General features: G+C 38.6%; 1 protein-coding gene and 1 long non-coding RNA gene across 2 annotated transcripts in view; both read right to left on the bottom strand.

Annotated features, from left to right (window-relative positions):
* LOC114477622 (NACHT, LRR and PYD domains-containing protein 3-like) overlaps positions 1-23,904 on the bottom strand; it is a 425,926-nt gene that overhangs the window by 339,491 nt on the left and 62,531 nt on the right. The window lies entirely within an intron of this gene.
* Positions 1,619-23,170, bottom strand: LOC114477631 (uncharacterized). Its single transcript, XR_003675740.1, has 3 exons — positions 23,035-23,170; positions 6,591-6,595; positions 1,619-1,629 (listed from the first exon to the last, which is right to left on the bottom strand). It is a non-coding gene; the product is annotated as an uncharacterized LOC114477631 (long non-coding RNA).

Here is a 23,904-nt window from a genome sequence, read left to right on the forward strand (position 1 = left end):
TTGCAATATCATAAAGATCAGAGGTAAGCAATGATGGAGCTAAATCTTTAAATCAAGCTACAGCTTTTTCAGGCGATTATCTACGATAGTGTACTCTTCTCTCAAAATTTAAGAAGGCTGATATTCTTAATTCAAAGGATAACAAAAAATTATCTGAAAGAATAGGATTTTGAGGATATATTGTGAGGTGATCAATATCTAATCCATATGTTAGAACAAGGTTCAGGGCATGATTAAGATAATGAGTTGGTTGATTTTCATTTTGTGTATTGAATCTAATATTGAGGTAAATAATTTATTTAGGCTGTTGTTTTCATCATCAACATGAATGTTAAAGTCACCTACTATGATAGCTTTATCAGTGCTCAGCACCAGATCAGTGAGAAAGTCAGAGAATTCAGAGAGAAACTCTGAATATGGACCAGGAGGACGGTAAAATATAACCAGTATTTTTTGGATTACAAATTCTAAGAGAAAGGCCTTAGAATGAATTATGGTTAAGTTTGGTTCTTGGGGTAACTGATAAGCTAATGTGAAAAACTGCTGCCACTCCCCCTCCCTGATCGCCCACATGGAGAATATGGTGGATATCATAAATGGGAGGGCTGGCTTCATTAAGAGCAACAAAATCTTCATTTTTGAGCCAGGTCTCCATGAGGCGTAATAAACCTAATTCTGCGTTCACACCAAACGCGTTTCAGGCATCAAAATTGTGCTTCACACCCGTAGTTGGTCGCTTGTGCTCATTGAATCAGACGCTTGTCACCAGCGTTGAAGTAGCTCACGATGCGCGTCCAAACAAGTTGGGAAGAGAGCGCGTTTTGGGGAGGGGCTTCTCTGTTGCCGTGTTCATACAATGGATGATATTGTGGCGATAAGTTATGTTAATTCATCCAGTGACTGTGAATTGGTGGGGAACATTATTGTGTTGAGAAGGCGGTGTTTCCGATCGGATGTATTTTGGTGTGACTCAGTGTGTGCACTGTGATGTAAGAGGGCTATAGAGAAGTGTGGGTGAATGAAGAATAAAGTTTGGAGTTCCTTGCTGAACACGCCGTCTCCGACTCCTGTTCATCGGCTCTACATTATCCAGAGAGTGGCTTGGCTTTATTTGCTCCTCGGTGCCGTTTCTGGATTCACCAGAGCTGCGTTTGGATGAGAGTCGCTTTCAGCGCTACTTTCGCCTTTTTTTTCATAATTCTGAATTAATCACGGTTGGGGAAAGTTCTTGATTGGTCATCGCGCTGCGATTTGCCCCAAAAGTTCAACCCCACTATGCAGCCTTTTGAACCCAATAACGCATCCAAAAAGACTGGCCCAACTCTTTGAAATGTTCAGTATGAACTATTTTTACGACTCCACATGGCGGAAGAACATCCGTCTTCTCCCTCCTTTACAAACAGATACCTTCGGGATGCTGTAAGATCACAGAACTGTCCCACTGACCCCTGACCCCCTGTGGTGAAATGTCACAGAAGGACACTTTCCAGGCCCCTTCTCTGCGATGTGTCCCAGTGAAGAAGGGAGAACAAAGAAATTGTATTATGTTTGAAAAGTCACAAATGAAAACATTATTAGAATGGTTTCTGCAGAAATTGAAATTGCAAATATTGTCTGTCCTATTCCACTCTTTTCAGATAATTTTATACCCACAGAATGTTATTTTAAATGTTTCATCATTTAAAAAGTGCTTAAAATACCAGAAAACATAACAAAAGTTAGTTTAAGGTATCTACTGAAACCATATAGTAAAGAAGAGGCATAACATGATTTTTGACATTTATGTTTACGAGTAATTACAAGTAAAATTCATTAATCGGTTTGTAAAGTAATACTAGGCTATTTTTCAGTTGTGTTTGGTATCAAACTCTTACGTAATACATGATATTTCAAGATATGATGTCGAAAAGATCATTTGAATATGCTGAACTCATTATTATGGTTTATGTGTAAATCTAGGAATCATCCCTCCTGTTTGTCTTTGTCTCACATAAACACACACCCCAGACACAACCCAAAGCCAGCCAGCTGAGATGCTGACAACTTTAAACCAATCAACGAAGCTTCCCTCTTGGGAGGCGAGTCTCAAAGATAACCTTTTAAAAAGAAGAAAACCGCCCAAAATTTCAGTTTTGGGACGCTGGCGTTTCATGCTCAACACATTTCCCTTCCCCATTTTTTCATTTATTTCATTTTATTTTTAGTTGAAACAGTTAGATTTTTGGAATCAACAGCTGCTTGGTTCGGACGAATCCAGCATCTAGTGACGTGCGTTACAGCCGAAAAAGAAGCCTGGCCCGCGACCCATTGGGGTAAGCCACGAGCCACTCTCTAACCCAGCTGCGAAGGCCAGAACTGCCTGGCTATACCCTGTTGAAATGCAACAGAACTCAACGGTGGCCCATCCTGCTGCATTTCTTCAAACAGCACCTCCAGGTCCAACCCTGACATCATCTTCAAGGTATCAGAACGAACTTTCATCAGCAAACTTCATCCACTCATCTCCCCTGTCTGTCTTCCCCCTTGTTTTATGAGCTCTTTTTATGATTTTATTCTTTGATTTTATGATATTATTATTAGACTATGTATCCTGCATTTTTATTCAATATTCAGTAGACTAGCATTCTCCTAGAATAGTGATTTCACTTTATTACATATAATTCTCACTTATTAGCCTAGAAATGCATTTTATCATGATTTAATTATCACATTTTAATTGATATTTTGACTGTTAATTGTTGAATTTTGAATAAAAGGTTAAACGTGATTCCTCTGATTCATTAAACTTGTGATTATGGTGTAGATGTTGCTGTTCGAATTCACTTTTCCCTGGTTTCACATTGATGGGTTTAGTCTAAAAACTTAGACATATTTCTCCTGTTAAAAGGAGTGGCACCCCACAAAATTTGAAGTAATATTAATAATCATAATTAATATTCTTATTTATATATGAACGTGCCATAATTGATGGTCAATTATAAGATCATTCACTAAGAGATTTAGATGAAAGCAATCTGATATTTAATAGTCCACATCTAATAGTTTTCACATTGTTTTGTGTTCTGTTTGTAGTTTTAATTTTGATTAGATTTTATGGTTAACTCCACTACTGTGGGTTTTAGTTTGAACTGCATGTTGCTCTGTACTGCTCCGCACAGTGTTTATAGGGTAGAAGTGCTCTGTGCTTTGAGTAAAGGGCTTATCTATGGTGGAGTCTGTAGCTGCCTGTTTATTCTCAACTAGTCATGCACATGGAAAGCTGTGAATCACAGACAGTAAACTAGATTTTAGCATTTGCACTACATGTAAATTAAAATGGACATCATCTTGTTATGGGGCTGGTAAGAGCTCAGGTGCAGATAAACACACAGAGGCAGAACTGTTTATTTAAATAACTGAAGGAGCTGGCAAGACCTGGTGGAAGAGAGGAGAGAGGGATTAACTGAGTTTGGCATTAAAGAGACTGTAGCGGTGGACTAAGCAAAGGACTGAAACTAACCTGGGGTCCGCTAGAAAGAGCGAGGCTTAACTGAGTTTCCAGGGAGGCAGGGCCGAGGGTGATGATGGCAGGCAATGGCACGAAAGCACAGTCTGGTGCTGACAGGGACGGGATGGCTGGGAATTTCGGGAGACAGAAGATCCAGGCTGGAATTGGGGGGTGAGTCTAAACAACCCAAGACAGACGGAGGCCCGCACGCAGACAGATGAGCAGGAACAGACAGGACGGGCAGAAGCCGATTGGGTGACGATTTCTCTGAGTGAGTAATGCAACGATCTGGCACTGACTGCTGTTCAGGGTGCTGCCTTTATGGGGCTACTGATTGCATCCTGCTGGTGGAACTTGTCAGAAATCAGGCCACTCACTCCCAGCACCACTGAAAAAAGGAAAAGAAACAGGAAAACAGCGCCCCTAAGTGGTGCTAGAAGTGGAGGGCGTGACACATCTTTTTTGAATAGATCAGCACACTTCCAAAAACGGTTTGAGTCATCAATAAACAAGAAATTATAGAGTTTGCAGCAGGATTGTAAGAAGTTGTGCTGCTGTAGGAGACGGCTAAATCATTCTATACCTCTATTTGGTGTAGGAAGAGGACCAGAAATGAATATTGATTTCCCACATGCCTTTAGAATGTTATAGAGAAGGATAACTTGTTCATGGTTCGCATAGATTCATGTCGAGTGGTATCGTTCGTCCCTGCATGTAACACTATATTAGTTACACTTGCTGGTAGTGTGGGTAGCATTTGGTTAAGTTTGTTTAAAATAGTGTGAACTGTAGCACTTGGGACAGTGTGTGATAGCATTAAATAATCTAATGTTTCTAGTTACTGAATCACCAATATTGAGAGTGATTGGAGGAAAGAGAGTGCTAGGAATGTGTGTAGGCTTGTTAAACTGACTGGGAGCGTTCGGCGGCGGGCGGATCACAACTGGCTTTAGTAAAGCCTCAGTCATCGGGGTTGACTGGCGTTGGAGCAGCTGAGTGGGAATGTCTGATGGTGAACAGGTCACTGAAGGCTGCGGGCAAGGGTGGAAGAGTACAGAAAAAAATCTACTTAGGTAGAAGTACTGTTATTTTGATGAATTTTTACTTAAGTAGAAGTAAAGTTACTGGCGTAAATATCTACTTGAGTAAAATTAAAAATTAGGTCACTTAAAAGTGACATTCTCAAGTAATAGAACCATTCTTCTGGTATCTCAATAAGCAAGACATTTCTATTGTCTAAACTCTAACGATCTTAAACATATGTTTACTGAACATAACATATTAACAACACTGTTACTCAATGAACTTGCTGTTTAGTTTGAGAAGGAGTTGTTTTTCAAAATTAGTACAGGATATCCTAGCTCGCTTTGCAGCGAACAGCAGTGCAGCACAGCTGAAGACGTGCTCACATACAGCAGATGCAGGCAGGCCAGTGTTGAGTTTAAGAGACAGTCTTTTGATGGAAGGAGAGGAGCTGAGTAGCTCCATCTTGTCTGAGACACAGGCAAGGTACCCATCAAGCTCCCTTCTACCTTGCAACTTTTTGAACTTCACTGACGAGAAGAAATCATCTTCATCTGAGTGTTGGCCAACATGCTCCAGTCCATCTCATTCTCTGTCATTTGGTCAAAGCTGTAAAGTGACAATTACACACACAACAGAGTACTGTATATCTTAGTTACATTAAGGCTTTCATTAATGAGGCAACATCATTAAACATAATGTCGACAATGACCAAAACGCAGTAGGAACACAGTGGACAGCATTAGGATTAATACATGATAAAAATATGAACAATATTAAGCAATAATATTTAGTCATAAAATCATACCTGCTTCTGTGACATTAGCTTTCTCAGTCCAATTACTCTTGAACTTTGGCAGAAGGATTGCTGCAGCTATTAGTTCAGGGTCTTCCATTATCCCGCCAAAGTGCTTTAAGTTTTGCTTGCAATTGGAAGATGACCGGCAGCAGCCAGCCCATGTGTGTTTGTCTCGGACTGAAGGATGTTAAATGCCTTCACCACAGGCTTCATCACATTGCAGCACTCAGTCAAGAAGATGATTTCAGCTGGACTCAGCATGTATGTATGACATTAAGCAAAATGACAACAGAACAGATTAATAAATGGACTTGATTTATATAGATCTTTATCACCACTGAAACAGTCTCAAAGCACTTTACATATCAGCTCATTCACCCAATCAGTCTCACATTCACACACCAGTGGGACAGGACTGCCACGCAAGGCGCTAGTCGACCACTGGGAGCAACTTAGGGTTCAGTGTCTTGCCCAAGGACACTTCGACACATAGTCAGGTACTGGGATCGAACCCCCAACCTCTCGATCAGAAGACGACCCACTACCACCTGAGCCAAGGTCGCCCCTAATACTATGTTTGAGAAGTTCCATAACCAAAATTCACAAAGGACAGGACATTTGTATATGAGAACAGGTGGAACTGAAAAATGTAATGTCAAATATGTAGGAACCCTGTGTTGAGATTGTAATTCCAAACTGAATAGTTATTACAATATCCTATTTAATGAATACTCACATTTTAACCTTGAATTCTTCACAAACATTTCTGATGGCGCCCTCTTCCTTCTCTTGTATGACTCGTATGATCCTCTCCACAGCCATGTACTGTATGTCGAGTTCCACTGAGATTGATTTGGCTAGATAAGCTGGAGGTTGCATTCATCTTCCACAATTTCTGCCATATATGAACAACCCATTTTATTCCACATGGCTTGGCAATTGGAAAAAGCTGCACATGATAGCCTTTTGTATGTATTATTCTGTCCTTCTGCCTTTGCAGCATCTGTTGTGGCAATAAAGTTTAATAGGTGGCATGAACACCTTTGATGTGGAGGGAGCTGGTATTCAAGACCGTTGTCTTTACGGTTGGCTTGGTGCTGTTCAGTGGAGTCTTGGTCTGACTCAGCTTCCTCGGACTGGCTCTGCTCACCAAACACACTGAATGCTTTGATGAAGTTCGACCCGCTGTCTGTTGTAGTTCTTACCACTTTTCCCTTATCCTGTACTGGCAATGAATGGCATCAAGAGCAGCTGCTAGAACATCAAAAGTGTGGGATCCACTCAACCTTTGGGACGCAAGCGCAGCGGATCTTCTCTCAAAGGTTTCTTCATCTATCCAATGACAGGGAGATGCAGTGGCAGCCATCTTGGACAGTGTTTAAGTGAGCAATGAATGACTATTGCAACAACACATCATCAGTGGGGTAAAATGAACCTGTCTCACGACGTTGAATGTTTGAGATGAATAAATAGATCCAAATTAAAGCATGACATCACTGGCGAATTATTGATTTTCAGGGCCAAGGAATTCAATAATATATCTTAAAATACCGTAAATTATGCCCAGAGTAAGATCCAAGATGGCCACCATCTGTATTGCGATTTTCAATCTTACCATAACTTTGGTTCTGTTAGACATAGAAACATGATCTTTGTGGCAAAATGTAGGTTTTTGGGGATAAAGATTGTGATGAAATAGTTTAAAATACTGTAAATAGCATTCAGAGGAAGCTATAATATGGCCACCACAACGCTTTACACATGGAAAGGGTGAAATTGTGATTTTTTTTTTTTGCAGCCACAACTCTGTTTGACAAAGATGCCTTTTAAAGGGTAAACAATTAGCTTTAAAACCCCATCAAAACATTAATTAATATATGTATTTACATTTATTTCTCAGGAAGAATATATCCAGGTGCATGCGTAATTAATCTGATGTATTTATTTTGCAGCATTTGCCAATATGAACAATTAAATTGATTAAACTCAAACTTTTGACGTAGATATCTGATTAATAGTTAAATGAGCATAACAAATGTTTCATTTCTTTTTCAGCATATTAAAAAAAAAAAAAACATGTACTTGTCATTAGGGATGTAACGATTAATCGTAAGGCAGTTAAAAATCGATTCATAGGTATCACTATTGATATCGATTTTCTGAAAATTGAATCGCAGTACTTTTTTTAACCAGCAGAGGGCGCTATCCACAAGTGTAGGCGGCGGGCGGAGTCTGCTGCTACTTTCTTTCTGGCCACCTTCTACTCTTAAATATGTTAATAAATGATTCATTACCCCTTTAGCACCGAAAGAATATCTGTAATATTACTTTAATATCTGTAAAAGTCACGTTTTTCTATTAGCTCTGTCTGCTAGCATAGCTTCTCTTCTTCACTGCAAGATATCTGCATGCCAACCGACCACTGGGTTACCAGCGCCCTCTGCTGGTCCAAACAAATATGACGTAAATCAGTGCAATCACGGTTTTTTTTTTTTTAAGTCCAATTGTTAAGGCACAAAATACATTTTCAGTTGCACTTTTAAAAGAAAAAGAACCAGAATTTAAATTAATAGGCTTCTTCTTCATTTGTATTATTCCTTTATTTATTTCATTCAAGATTTATTTTTAGTTAAATTGCATTGTTTTGAATAGTTTATCAAGGAATTCTTTTGACAATGAAAAATAAAAGGAAAATAGTAGTATTTTCTAGTTTTTTTCCCCCAAAAAAATATAGGAATATTTTTCAATCATCATTTGTCTACGGTGCCATTTTGTAAAATAAACCGTGAGAGAATCGTATCATGAACCCAGTATCGTGAATCAAATCGTATAGGGAGTTTAGTGAATCGTTACATCCCTACTTGTCACGCTTTCTTCCAGAAGTGAACATCTTTCTGACATATTTGTTTATCTATAAGGTTACAAGTTACAGAACATTGTGAGATTGTGTTTTTCAACCAATAAAAAACAAGAAATGATTAGAATAATAAGTGATAGATGCTAACCACTTTAGCATTTCTCACTCAATAAAGTAAAGTCAAACCTGTCCTCACACAGAGCTGAGGGATGGAACCATAACCATGTGACCAGCTTCAGTGTTTGTTACCATGGTAACCATTTCCCCTGCACGTGAAGGAAATATTTCAGTTCAACTTTTTTCATAGAACGCTAAAATACAACTGTGTCATCATAGCATGACATTTTACCATCAAATCCCAAATAAGTGGTAGAGCACCTCCTGGTGGCATATTACAGGAAGCACAGGTTTATTATTATTACTAATATTAATAATGATAATAAAATTATTATTGATATACTGTATTATAAAATTTATAATCTTGGATGTGAAGAGAGAAATAAACTTTACAAAACTAAGATATTAAAGAAAAAGAAAAACACACACAATGACCAAATAAACTCACAACATGAAAGAAAAATACACCAAAGCGACAACACAAATGTACAAAAAAAAGAACAAATACACAAAATGACTCAAAAAAGACACAAAACCGCTGTTCGTTCTTTCCGGTATTAGTTTCCACGTGTGGTGTGGCATAAAGTGGTAGGACTGGTGAGCTTCTGCTCCCAGTGCAGGTGGATGGTGGAGTTTTCAGGTGACTTTCAGCAGGTCAGAGCATCACATGATGTTATCTGTGCTGACATTTCACTACGAGCTTCAATTTATTATTTTTTTCTTCTGATTTGTATGTTGTGTTCTGTGTGTTTTTATTGTCATTTTGGGTATTTTACTGTCAATAAGGGCCTATTTTACAAATCTAGATTGGATTAATCTCCTTTAGGCTTCAACTAACCAAACAGACAGCAACTGTCCTACGAATGTCAATCACATGTAATCACATCTGTAGATTCGTAGCATACCCCCTAAGTGTATTTTTGTTGTCGTTTTTTGTATTTATGATGTCATTCAGGGGGTATGCTATGAATCTAGATTACCTCTTATCACGCTAACTTCCAGGATTTAATCAGTATGTGCTGGACTACAAAGCTAGTGTTACGGGTCCCGGCTGGCACGGTGTCCACGTTAACAAAGAGAATGTCTGTAAAGTACATGTAGGGTATAAGAGTAGGAACCATGCTGCACACTTGTCTTTTCCCAGATTGCGTATATTAATTCTCTCTTTGAAGCTCATTTACAATAATGCATTTCAGTGCTTTCAATGTCCAGTACAAACAATGATGAATTAAATCAAAATAAAGTGCAATTCCTTGTTCATTCATCTTTTCTTATCCAAAACCATTTGTAACAACTGCTTTTTACATTTCCAGATGACTTATTGTAATAACAGAAATTGACACATACTGCAGCTTTAATGTGCTATAGGTTTTCATGTAAATAGTGCAAAATTCAGTTACTCTTCTGTGCCGCTAGCTATATATATTTTGCTTACTTAGAATTTGGACTTAGCATTTAGAAATATCAATTATCTACTATAAACTCTGATGGCATTATATTACCAACAAATAACACTCACAATCTGGTTCTAACTTAACAATCTAACTGTTCTAAACCAATACAACATTCAGAGATTATACAAACATTCTTTAAGTCACATCAGGAGTTATACAAAATCAATAGCAGTGAATTAACACATGAAACACATGTCTAATGCATTCATCTGTGCTCTAACACACACACCTTTCAGGCGCGGCTTAACTATTGCGAGACTACCGTGGCGCAGCGGCTCGGCTCTACCGCTGTTAAAATCCTATAAAACTGACATCACAAGTTACACAACTTATCAAAACAAAGTGACTAAGAGACTTATAGGTAATACAAAGCCTAAAGCTTTCATTAACAGTTGTTTTAAACCAAGCACTAACCTGTAAAGTACATGTAGAGTATAAGAGTAGGAACCACGCTGCACACGCGACCTTTCCCTGATTGCGTATGAGCGGAAACAGGAAGTGAGTCCACACTAATGCAACCGCGGAACTGTAATCTCATAGCGCAGAAGGTTCCGCTCCTCTACAATATTGTTTTCACAGGACTACTTTTACTAAGTACACAATAATTATTATAATAATAATAAGTGGCATCAAAACAATTATTTATAAAGTAATATCAAATGTGGTTACATCTTTTGAGTGTACCACACTAGCTGAAGCTAAATCACTTTGGCAATTACTGCTGAACGGCTAACCTGGTCGTGAGCAGGTTTTTCTCTGGCTTGGACGTTAGCAAGTCCTAAAGCCCCGCCTCCTGACCAATCAGATCTCTTAGAAAACAACCTGCCCATTGATAGATGATGCTGGTTGGTGCAGATCTGACAGCTGAGTTTAGAAAAGAAGGTTATTAATGAAAGTGATTCCTTTCATTTACCGATGACATCCTTTAGGAAAGATATAGATTTATATCTGATGGACTGATTTACAGTCAGCTGATGAAGCCTGTGTGTCGAGCCATAAGCGCTGATGGCTGAAGTTATTGATCAATTAATATATTCATTCATTCATACGCTGGGTGTGATAGAGGTCTACTTGAATAGAAACACGTGTGTGCTGTAATAAAGTTTAACTGCAGAGCACTGTTTGTTTATCATCCAATGGATTAATATCATAAATAATATCGCGCTGTCGTGCATTCACAGTGTCAGCAGCTTCCTGTCTGAGTTCTTTCATTCTTGCCTTTTCTGTAACAACAGGGTTGTCTTTGGTCTGAATTATGGACTAATTATTCATCATGAAGTAGATCAGATCTGAGCAAATATAAAAGCTCCGCCTCCTGCTGTGCGCTGTACTAACACTCTTTACTGTCATCATATATAAGCTGTTCCTCCATTCATTGTGAAGACGCTCAGTCTGCCAATTCTCTCCATTGATTGCGAGGCTGTAATCACTTGGCTTCAATTAACGTGTTGTGATCATAGGTGATCAACGTTTAAAAGACAGCTTCTGTCTGACAGGGAATGTTTGCTTAGTTGAATCCAGCTAACGGAGATTAATCCAATCTAGATTCGTAGCATAAGCCCTCAGTGTATCATTTCATGTGTTTATTTGGATATTTTGTGTCTTTCTGTCATTATGCAGTTTCAGTGTCATTTTTGTGTGTTTCTGTTGTCATTCTGTATAATCTATGTGTATTTTTTCGGTCATTTAAAGTATTTGTCTTTCGATTTGGGAGTTTTTTTTTGTCATTTTGTGTGTATTTGGAATCATTTTTTGAAAATGTCTTTCATTTTGAGGGTTTTAGTGTAATTTTTGTGTTACTTTTTTCTTTGTACATTTTGTTTCTATTCGTATTGGTTAAAAAAAAACTTAAAATATTTCTATTTTTATGCCTAACTAGCCTTAACTCCAAAAATATTTTGTCCAAAATATTTTTATTCCTTACTAGCCTTACCTCAAAAAATAATTTAATAAATCAAAAATATTTCCATTTTTATGCCTTACTATAAGAAAAAGATCGCTGAGATTGTGTAAAAAAAATACCGACAGCGGTTGCACGAAATAGTTTTGTTATACATGATGAGAAATGTCGACAGAATAAACCAGAGGATGTTAGTACATCATCTGAGGATTATAAAGGGGGGATACATATTCTGGCAGGCAAAATTTAGCAGGATGAAATAATTTGTATCCCCCGATAACATGTTCAGGTCGACAGTACTGTATCACCATTTGTTTGTGTTGAAAATTTCTGAATAAATGCTATACTAATAATGATAATAATGATACATTTTATTTAAAGTGCTTTTCCAGACACTCAAAGACACTTTACAGCATAAAAACAACAAGAGCATTGATAGAAGAAAATATGACATAGAGAAAAGAAGGGAGTGGGTGGTTTAAACATTAAAAGCTCAGTGAAACAGGTGAGTTTTGAGAAATGATTTGAAGGATGGAGGTCGGTGCAGTTGCGGATGTGGCTTGGTAGGGAATTCCATAGGGTGGGGGCAGCTACAGAGAAAGCTCTGTCCCCCCAGGTTCTGTGCTGGGTCCTGGGGACAGTGAGGAGGTTTGCATCTGAGGAGCGGAGGCTACAGGAGGGAGTGTAGGGGTGGAGCAGATCTGTGAGGTAGGAGGGGCCTGATTATTAAGGGCTTTATAGGGGAGAAGGAGGAGTTTGAATTCGATGCGCTGAGGAACAGGGAGCCAGTGGAGGTTTTGGAGGACAGGGGTGATGTGGCCACGGGAGCGGGTGTGGGTGAGGAGGCGGGCAGCTGTGTTTTGGATGTATTGGAGTTTATTTAGGAGTGTGGAGGTTGTACCAAAGAGGAGCTATTGCAGTAGTCAAGGCGGGATGTGATAAAGGTGTGAATTAGAGGTTCAGCGGCGGGAAAGGAAAGTGAAGGATGGAGACGAGAAATGTTTTTGAGGTGAAAAAAAGAGGTTTTCATGATTTGTTTAATGTGGTGGTCAAAGGAAAGGTAATTATCAAAAATGATACCAAGGTTACGGCAATGAGAGGCGGGACACAGGGTAGAGTTATCAATGGTGAGGTGAAAGTCAGGGTGTGCTCACACTGGCAACTGGAGCCGTTTGTCCACAAAATACCAGTATTATGTTACACATTTGCAGCAGTAAAATGTCCCATTTCCATATTTTTTGGTTCATATGGGTTAATATACCAGTAATATGTGTTTATGTGTGTATTTATACCCTCGGAAATACCCAGACCGCAGTAACAACGTCATCACATTTTGCGCGAGGGTCGAGTCGAGTTGTGTGTGTGCATGTGCGGCCCACTGTGCCAGTCGAACACGCTGTTTGGACCACCTCTTCCAGCAGGACCATCGGGCCGTTAACCCCCCCTGTGGTGCAGTTCACACCTACGCAGGCCAGACAATGGCCCCCCATGGTTTCACACATGCACAGAGCTGGTTAGGAACGACCCTGGTTGCCAGTGTGAGTACACCCTCAGAGGCTGTTTGGGTGAGGGAGTTTGGACCAATGAGGAGTATGTCTGATTTGTTACTGTTTAAGATCAGGAAGTTTTCTTGGAGCCATGTTTTGATATCAGAAAGACAGTTTGAAAGTGTGGAGTGGGTTTCATAGGTGATAGATTTGGTGGAGATGAATAACTGGACATCGTCGGCGTAACAATGAAAATGGAGACCATGACGACAAATGATTTGATCGAGGGGGAGGAGGTAGATGGTGAAGAGGAGAGGACCAAGCACAGAGCCCTGGGGGACTCCTTGGGACAGGGGGCAGTGGAGGAGGAGCAGTTGTTTATGAAGATAAATTGTTTTCTGTTAGTGAGGTAGGACTGTAACCAGGTGAGGGCATCGCCAGTGATATTGAGGAGGGATTTTAAGCGGGAAAGTAGGATGGAGTGGTTGATGGTGTCGAAAGCAGCAGTGAGATCAAGAACAACGAGAATTGAGAGTAGGTCGGAGTCAGATGAGAGGAGGAGGTCGTTGGTGACTTTGAGGAGGGCTGTTTCAGTGCTGTGTTTGGTGCGGAATCCAGATTGAAATTGTTCGAAAAGTTGATTATTGTTGAGATGGGATGTGATTTGTGAGGCAACAACGCATTCCAGAACTTTTGACAGGAAGGGGAGGTTGGAGATGGGTTGGAAGTTGCTCATGATGTCGGGGTTGAGACCAGGTTTTTTGATGACGGGGGTTACGGCAGCCAGTTTCAGTGATGAAGGGACGGAGGGAAATGGACTTGATTTATATAGCGCTTTATCACCACACTGAAACAGTCTCAAAGCACTTTACATATCAGCTCATTCACCCAATCACTCTCACATTCAGGACTGCCATGCAAGGCGCTAGTCGACCACTGGGAGCAACTTAGGGTTCAGTGTCTTGCCCAAGGACACTTCGACACATAGTCAGGTACTGGGATCGAACCCCCAACCTCTCGATCAGAAGACAACCCTCTACCACCTGAGCCAAGGTCGCCCCACCTTATTAAGTGAACGGGTGTTAAGGAGAGCCAGTTTCAGTATTTTCAGCATTGAGGGTGGCTGTGAGGAACGAGGGAGTGGACGGAGGATGGGATTGGACCGTTTTATACGTTTACTGACATTTTTGTAGGGTTTAGGGGGTCTCACTGTGATTATGGATTGAATGGGAAAGGTGTGAGCAGAGGGATGTAGTAACAAGTGGAGCCTGTAGGGGGAGCTGTGGCAGGAGGAGGTGCTTTGGGGGGAGGCACAGTAGAGTATGGTGAAGGAGTGTGTTTTGTAAATAGTCAATCATGTGGGAAATACTGGACGGCGTGCTGAAGATTGGCTGTTAAAATACTACCGCCCAGTTTATTAAGGTGAAAACCATCAGGATTAAAAAATGATGTTCGACCCCAGAAGAGATTAAAATTGTCGATGTAGCCCGCTATGAGGTTATGATGATAAACAGAGGGTGAAGTATAAAAAAATGACACCAATATCTAAAGATAAGATGCCCTGTGGAAAGGAAGGTGAGTTACAGCATTAACTATTGTTGGCAGTGCTGCAGTAAGTTTGGGTCAAAAAGGTGGATTTGCGTCTGGCAGCGTGTTCAAATGCTCACAGTGGTGTAGATTTTACTGTATCAGAAGTTGGACAGTTTGATACTGTAATGAAGTTCACTAGTGTGAGTAGTAACATAGGGTTCTGTTGTATTTGCTGCCACCACCTTTTTTTTTTTACCCGGTCTGATCCGGTGTCAGAGGCCAGAAATACACCACAGGACAGAAGGATACAAATGACAATCTTTATTTAATTCATTGTTCAGAGAAACACCACACAATGTTACTGTTGGCCCAGGTGGCCCCGCCCCGGCCCCAATTAACACACAGGACCCTTATCAATAAACTACACTGCAAACAAGGTCAATGGACCACTGCAACCAGGGTCAAACCCCCCGCACACTAGAGGGCAGCAGAGGACCACTTTTACTTTGAAATGACCCTGGTGGAGGCTAGACTGGGTGAATGTGGTAGTGTTGTGTTCAAGACCGCACTATCCGAGACCAAGACTTGCCCGAGACCAGAGTGCACCGAGACCAAGACAAGACCAAGACCGAGACAAGCCGAGACCAAGACCAAGACCATAAGCATTTTTTTTTCAATTTAAAAAAATATATAAATAAATAAAATTATGACAAGGTTCAACAGTTAAATAACATCTCTCTTTAATTTTAGTTTATTTTAAATACATTTGACGGACAAAAAAGGTGCCTGCAAAAAATTAACTAAAATATTAAAACTACTACTGCTACTGATAAATTCACAATTATTCTACATATTTGAAAACAAGATTTTTATGTCAGCTGAATGTACAGCAAGTGTTTAAAAGCATTTCTGCCAAGAAATAATGATTCTTGATTCTGATTCTTTGAGTTGTTCAGGTCAACAGGTCACAGATTTCACAAGATAATTTTTTAGTTTGAAAAAGCCTTTACACAGGTTATTTTTATTAATTCACTAAGTTGATATAGTTTAATTTGGTTGCTGTAATGTAACTAGGATATTCAATTAACAAAGGTTTCCAACTGTAACTGTAAAAGTGAAACTTTCTGAAATAAAACTACAAACAAGTTGTCATCAGTGTAAAAAACATAGATCTACAGGTAGATGTGAAACTAAATAAAACAAACAAACCCTGGAACAGTCATGTGACAAATTAATCAATTGTTCTTGTTGAGAATTATTATTATTATTCTGGAAACAGAAACTATAAAAATTAATTATATTGTGAACCTGTTTATATTGTGGGGAACATATTGTATACATACATGTAATTGGAGTCTAAAGACACAAAAAAAAAACACCACTTTAAAAGATAATAGACTAATATAAGACCTCTTTAGTTATTTGACTCATTCTGTGATGCGCGGCGATGACGCGCTGGTGACGACATAATCCAAGATGGCGGCGGCCCGGACTACAGCCGATATTATGTAATAAAGCCTTAAAAGACATGGATATAATGAAAAGAGTGGATGGACAGATGCATAAACATGCAGACTTTCACACGGACACACAAGATCTTATTAAACACACACGAACTTATTAAACACACACGGACCTCAGTAAACACGGTAAAAGGAACAGGCTTCACCGCTCGGCTGGCACTAGGACCCAGAAGCAGAGTAAGTGCGTCACCTATCCATCCTTCACAGGCTGTAATATCATCAGTTTATCATTTTACCAGTTGTTAGAGCTACTGTCTTTACCAGGGAGATAATATTTATTACTGGTGATTGTTTTCTGGAGTTTTACTGGGATTTTTACCGGTGATTAGTTCATATCTCCCTTCTGCTCCGCGGTCCAAACTGACACCGCAGCCACACACACACACACACACACACACACACACACACACACACACACACACACACACACACACACACACACACACACACACACACACACACACAGTCACATTAAGGAAGGTTGTGGTCATTATACAGGGTGGATTAAATAATGACTAAAGGATTGTTTTATCCCGTTCTTCTCCGTGTTATTATCACATTATAAAAAAGGTTAAAAATAGCAGGAATTAGTGCTGGTCTCGAACGGTCTTGAGGGAAAATCCCGAGTCCGGGCAGCTCGAGTCCAAGACAAGACCGAGTCAAAATGCTTCAGAGACCGAGACAAGACCAAGACCTTTAAAATTTGGTCTCGAGACCGGTCTCGAGACCAAGACCGGTCTTGACCACCCCAACACTAGAATGTGGCATCAGTTGATTAAAAACAGGCTACAAACATAATACAAATGCATAACAGTGAATCAAAGTGTAATGGAATTATTTAAATGGATAAAACTTTACTAGTCTGCTGTCAACACGACAGAAATGTTATTATTATTATTATTATTATTATTATTATTATTATTATTATTATTATTATTATTATCAAATTATATATCATGTAGAGGTCTATGGTGTCTGCTTTATTTGATTTATTTGGTATATATGAGTTGTTTAATGTGTATTTTTTCCATCCATCCATCCATCTTCTCCCGCTTAGCCGTTTCCGGGTCGCGGGGGCAGCATCCTCAGTAGGGAGGCCCAGACTTCCCTCTCCCCGGGCCACTTCCTCCAGCTCTTCCGGGGGGACCCCGAGACGTTCCCAGGCCAGCCGAGAGACATAGTCTCTCCAGCGTGTCCTGGGTCTTCCCCGGGGCCTCCTTCCGGAGGGACGTGCCCTGAACGCCTCACTAGGGAGGCGTTCAGGGGGCATCCTAATTAGGTACCCGAGCCACCTCATCTGGCTCTTCTCGATGCGGAGGAGCAGCGACTCTACTTTGAGCCCCTCCCGAATGACGTGATCTGTCTTTCTATCATTCGTAATCTTCACTGTCACCAAAACACGCTGTGCTGCTTGTGTCCACCTCAACAATTAAAAAATGCACAAATGACGTAGAACAAAAAAGTAAACACTATTTACTATTATTATAACATTATTACTATTACTACTGTCACTATTAATATTATATCCCTATCTAATTGTTCTACTACTGTATTATTGTTATTTCTATTCTTATATAATTTCTTTTATTTATTATTTTATCTTATAATTACTGGAATTATTATTATTATTATTATTATTATTATTATTATTATTATTATTATTATTATTATTAATAATAATACCTTGCTGTTTTATGTTGTTTATTATTGTATTATAGTAACTGGATTCTCATTATGTTATTTTATTGCCATTATTATTAATATTATTATTGTACAATTGTACAACTACTGCATTAATGCTATTGCTAATCTTATAATTACCATTCAATTCTCATATTCTTTTTTATTATTTTATATTATAGTTACTGGTATTTTCATTGTATCATTAGTATTGCTATATTATCATTATATTACTTTATCATTATTTAATATTATTATTATTATTTATTATGGTTTTTTTTACCACATTATAGTTACTAGATTCTTATGTTATGTTGTTATTACTATTATTTTTTATAACATTACTATTATTACTACTTTCACTATTAATATTATATCCCTATCTAATTATACTACTACTGTATTATTGTTATTGCTTATAGTTACTGGTATTCTCACTGTATTAGTTTTCATGGCTGTTACCTTATTGTTTTGTGTTGTTTATTATTTTATTATAGTTACTGGATTCTCATTGTTTTGTTATTATTATTATTGTTTAATTGTACTATTACTGTATTAATGTTATTGCTATTCTTATAATTACCATTATATTCTCATATTCTTTTTTTATAATTTTATATTATAGTTATTGATATTCTCATTGTATTATTGGTATTCCTATGTTATCATTATATTACTTTACCATTATTTAATAATTTTTATTAATATAGTTTTTTATCATATTATAGTAATTAGATTCTTATTTTTAACTTCTTTAATAATTAAATTTCAAAACGTTTATTTTTATTTTGAAATCAACACAAATTAGACGAAACGAAACATGAGAGGGAGGAGCGTCTGAGCGGCACGCCCATTGATACTAAGTACTATTACTACTAAGCAGAGGCGTTGCAACAGGGTAGGCAACACAGGCAACTGCCTAGGGCCCCGAGCTGAAGGGGGCCCTCAAGGGATGACTGAGAGTCAATTTCAATGACAAAATAATGAAACTGCTTTGAGACACTGCAGCGACAGAGCATCAAAAATCCCCTGCACGGGACCCTTTCTGAGTAGTCACTGGTTAGTTGCTCGTCGGGACCCCGACATATGGCAGACACATTACAGTGATACGTCAGGAACCTCCCTAATGGGGCCCCACTACTACCAGTCCCTGCATCAACGTGCTGATGTTATCAAACACACACAGATATAATGAAGCAGACATATCCCTCAGGGCTCACGAAAAGAAGAAAAAAACAAAAAGAGGATGGACATAAAAACATGATAGTGGTAAGTGAGAATGTGTAAACTATGTGTTATATTATAAAAAAGTTTGTCCCAGTTAGTCCCAGTCACTTTGTCCTAAACTCCCAGTCATCCACCAGCACCAGAAGAGTTAACTGTACATTTAAGTCTGTGTAAAGTGAATTCAGCCATTTATTTCTATACACATTAATAAAGTGTGTTTTTATGTATTTATTAATCATTCAAATTTGACAGTGTGGTTAACAACAAACTTCTGTGTTATGATAAACTTAGAGCAAATATTTATTCTTACTTTACATCGATTTTAACAGTTTTATGTTAAGAAGTATTCCAGCTTTGCTTACATATCATAAGTCTTGTTGCTAATGGCTGTGTACATACTGTACATCCATAGACACACAATAAGTTAGTCCTTTGCTGCCAATGATATTTTCTCCCAGAATAAAGTGTTTGTTGTCAAATGATAAAACTGATACATCCATAAATGTTCTGCTACAGCCTAAATGTTACATTAAATAAAATGTTAACATGAAGCATTAAAGTTGTTACTGTTTGTTAATTTTCATTAATTATTCCAAACATATCTCTTATGTTTAGTGTTTGTGTAGCATGTACATTTCTTTACTTTACTTTATGTAAACCAACCTAATACATTGTGCTCTTTTCTTTTTTCTTCCTCGAGGTGTTTTGTTGAAGTTTTTTGGACCATCACCATGACAACAACACCAACATCAGCAGCAACAGACCTCTATACATGAAAGTAGGAACTTATTTAGTTTAACTTTTTAAAATACATTTTAAAGTTTAAAATATATCATGGGAGCTTTCTGATTTAATATGACCACACAAATATTAGTCTTAAACAATTGCTTCTTATACTATTTTCTTTCTAACAATATCAACCTCAGATCATGAGGGGGGTCTTGAAGAAGAAGAGTAGGACATGATGGTACCTTCATGCAGCACAGCATTCCATCACCACCTCCTCACCACCCCATGACACCACATCACCAGAACAGAAGGATGACAGCGCTCGAGACGATAGAGAAACTTTCTTTTGAGGAAAAACGACAGCTTTTAAAAGATGGAGACCAACACCTGAGCTACCAGACCTTCAGCGCAAAGGTAAGATCATACTTTTCACAGTGAATGGAACAAAAGGAAGGATTGATTTTGTGGATGCTCCTCACTGAGGCTGTTCTGAGTTGTTGTTATGTGTATTAAAGCATTTAACATGTGATATTAAAGGTTTATAATCCTGTTTGAATAAAGAATTGATTCCAGCAAAATGCACGAGAGATACTATAGGCTAAACAAGAGGCCCTGATTTAAGCAACAACACCATGAGTAATTTCACAAGAATTTGGGTGTATTATGGCAAGGATGGAAAAACAGGCATTCAGACTCTGTGTCCGCTTTTTTCCCCATGAGTAATAAATCCTAAGGCTCCCCATTCTGACATTAAGGGGAGGTGTACATCTTTTGGGAGAATGTTGACCCAGGTTGTTACTTGTTATTTTGAGGCCTGGGAACATAGAATGATTCCAGATGTAATACTTGTTTTCCAGAAGTCTGTGTATTACTGTGCCTGTTGGGGGGTGACAGGTTCATATTCCTGTCTTAAGTTTCCATTTGATTGATAGACTGTTTTTCCTTTACAGTTGTACCCAGAACTGAGTTAATTCCTTATATGGTGATGAGCTAATGTTAAAGACATGCCCCAAAGATATATACGCCTTGGCTTTCTCCGAACAGTTCAGAGTTTTGCTTTTCTGTTTCGGGTTCAGAGTTATGCAACAATCCGGCCAGCATGCTCTCGGCAAGCTTAATTTTTTGTTACTTGTCCAGGACATTGATTGTATTAATAAACTGCCTATTATTTACAAGTCACTTGTCCCGAAGGCTTTTTCCACATCACCTTTTTCGTCATCACCATCCACACCACAAGAAACAACACCGTGTTTCTGTGTTTCCAATGTTCTGCAGTATCATGAGATATATCTTGTTGGGAGAGTATGGAGGCTATATTAAATAATTGTTTATGTTTCTTTAATGGTGTTTACGATGTTGATGTTGTTAGATTGCTAAATACTTGTTGGGTTTTTTATTTCTTATTATGATTTTTATATTTTGATAAGCGCATTGAGATGACTTTGTTGTAAATTGCTTTGTACAAATAAAATTGATTTGAATTGAATTAACACTTGCAGCAGAAACATATAAAATTGTCATTGGTGGTCTCGATTTGCAACGTGCCTACCCAGCCCTAGTGGTCACGGCACGTCACTGATGAATTATGAAAAATAGAAAATGTTTTTTCTTTGCAATGTATTAAACATAGAGCTGTATTACTGTTCTAAAATATGTGATTGCAAATTGTATATTATTTTCTATAAGATTTGAAAAATAGTCAATTTTTTTTGTTTATTTCCAAAGAAGGTTACACATTTTGTCACAATGGGGACCCCTGAGAGTTTTTCATTTTTCTAAGGGGTTGTACAGCAGAAAAGGTTTGTAACCACTTCCTACGTGTAGATTCTGCTATTGTTGAAAAGGACGTGTTGTAAAGACTAATGATGGAGATGTGCGCTAATCTTTAAATAATTCTACATTTTGAAGCAACACTTACCTGCACTGAATTGAAATATTTTAGGACAATACGCTGAAATACAAGGCTTTACATGTTATTGTAGACTCAACATGTAAGGTTAGAACATGATTTTTGTCATAATATGTTTCAATCATGGGCCGGTCTGAGTTATGAAGCTCCAGGGCTGAAAATGTTTCCCACTCTGGCCCCGCTGTGAAGTACACGACAGAATCTTTTTACTTTGGTGTTCTGCTTTTCTCCAAGAATTAACAATGTTCTAAAAGCGGACACAATGTTTGACAAAACTTTGAAATGTATTTTTCTATACTGCCACTAACTCTCTTTATTCACAGGAAATCAAGGACATTCTTAGAATAAGATTATATAATTGTTTTTACAGTTAAAGTGTTCCTAAAGAATATATCTCATTAACTTTGCATAAAGTATATCATGTTTGGTGCCAGAATAACCGGAAAAATATGATCTCTGCTTTCATCTCGTGCTGAAGGTTTTAACTGATTTCTGAGTTATATTCATATGTATTGTTCCAAAAGGTTTCCCATTCATTCATCCCTTAGCCACAACCCACAAAACATCCAACAATCTAATTGGCTCCTGAAAACATTTCGACCAATAGAATCTCTTAGACCATGATAAAACCGAAGCTCAAATTTAAAATCATTGGATTTCGGTGGTGCTGGTTGCTCCGGCCCCACTGCAGTGTACGTTATTCTCGTTTGTCAACTTTTATTTTCTTTTTAACCTCCAAGTGTTTTTTTTTTCATTAGACCTTTTAAACAAGCTTGCGCGTCCAGAGATAAAACCTCCTGTTCCAAATGCAAGAGCTGAAACTTTGAACCAACACAAGAACAAAGGTCTGCATGATCTGAGTTAAGTCTGAAGGCCAACTGAGCAAAGCACACTGCGCTGAAGAAGTCCACACAAGGTCAGTTCTCGACCCGTGGTGAAGAACACAAGTCAGAACCAGTGGAAACCTGCTGACTGAACAAGCTGTGAAACGCGCTGAACCACCCACAGGGCCATCGGTCTTATCACAAGCCAGAACCAAGCTTTGCTCCTCAGACTTTTCTTCAACCACCCGTCTACCACAAGAGACGGACCACCGACCACAGACCCATCAAAACCGAGGTACTCTGGATTTCAAATTTTAATCAGGCCTAAAGTAATCGCAGCCACATGATTATTTGTTATTGTGTCTGAAGGAGTAAAAATCTTTAAAGCAGTTCAGACTCCAGGACTGATCATTACATCCAAACAGAATCTTTACTCCCTCCTTTCCTTCTGATTCCTCTGTAACTCACTGATATAGAAACCTTTCCACTCCCAGTAACAGCGATCAGTCAGACCAGTACTACACAGAACCTGCTCATAGTATTTAAATCTGTCCTGATGATCAGGATAAGGCTCCTCCTCCTTCACATATGTCACCGTCCTGTTGTTGTCAGACAATCTGAGCTTTGTGTTGAGTTTTTGTCCAGTTGAATGTGACAGAAATCTGATGGAGACACAAAATGCACAGAGCTGTAGTTTATCATGGACACGTGATGCTTCATTCTTTCTCTATCACTGTCATGTTCATTCACTCAGAGTATACTGAGGAGACTTTGAATGAATACAGCTCAACGATCAGCTGTGTGTGCAGACACACTTACACTTCCTCACACCAGCTTTTAAATACTGCTGTCCTCCTGGCTCCGCCCTGCAGGAGCAAACACAGGCAGTGATTTACAGTCCAGCTACACAGCTTCTCTCTGAGAGACCACAGAGACTCAGTCTGTGGGAAAACCACAGATTTAACAACTCATCTAATATTGAACTTCATATCTATTCATCACTTGATTAAGATCTCACATTAACTTGAAGAACCTCAGCAATAACTAATAAACAGTTTTTAGTTTGTTGACTTCTTCATCAGTTCTCCTCTTTCCTCCTTCACCATGATTTTAAAAAGTAAAATGACATTGTCACTCTGCATGCTGACTATTTTCACTAGAAGGCCACGATAACTAAACTCATCACTTAGTTCACTGTGAGTAATGAATGTAAATGCAGAGCTGTGAAGATGGTTGAGTATTTAAAGACCTTTAGTCAATAAGCCCCGCCCACATTGTGTCATTAAGGACTGCTCAAACAGCACTGATGCACTTGTGAAATGGAAACAGTAGAAATGTTTTTAATTAGAATATTGTGA

This window comes from Gouania willdenowi, chromosome 16 (genome assembly GCF_900634775.1).
Source record: "Gouania willdenowi chromosome 16, fGouWil2.1, whole genome shotgun sequence".
Classification (NCBI taxonomy): Eukaryota; Metazoa; Chordata; class Actinopteri; order Blenniiformes; family Gobiesocidae; genus Gouania; species Gouania willdenowi.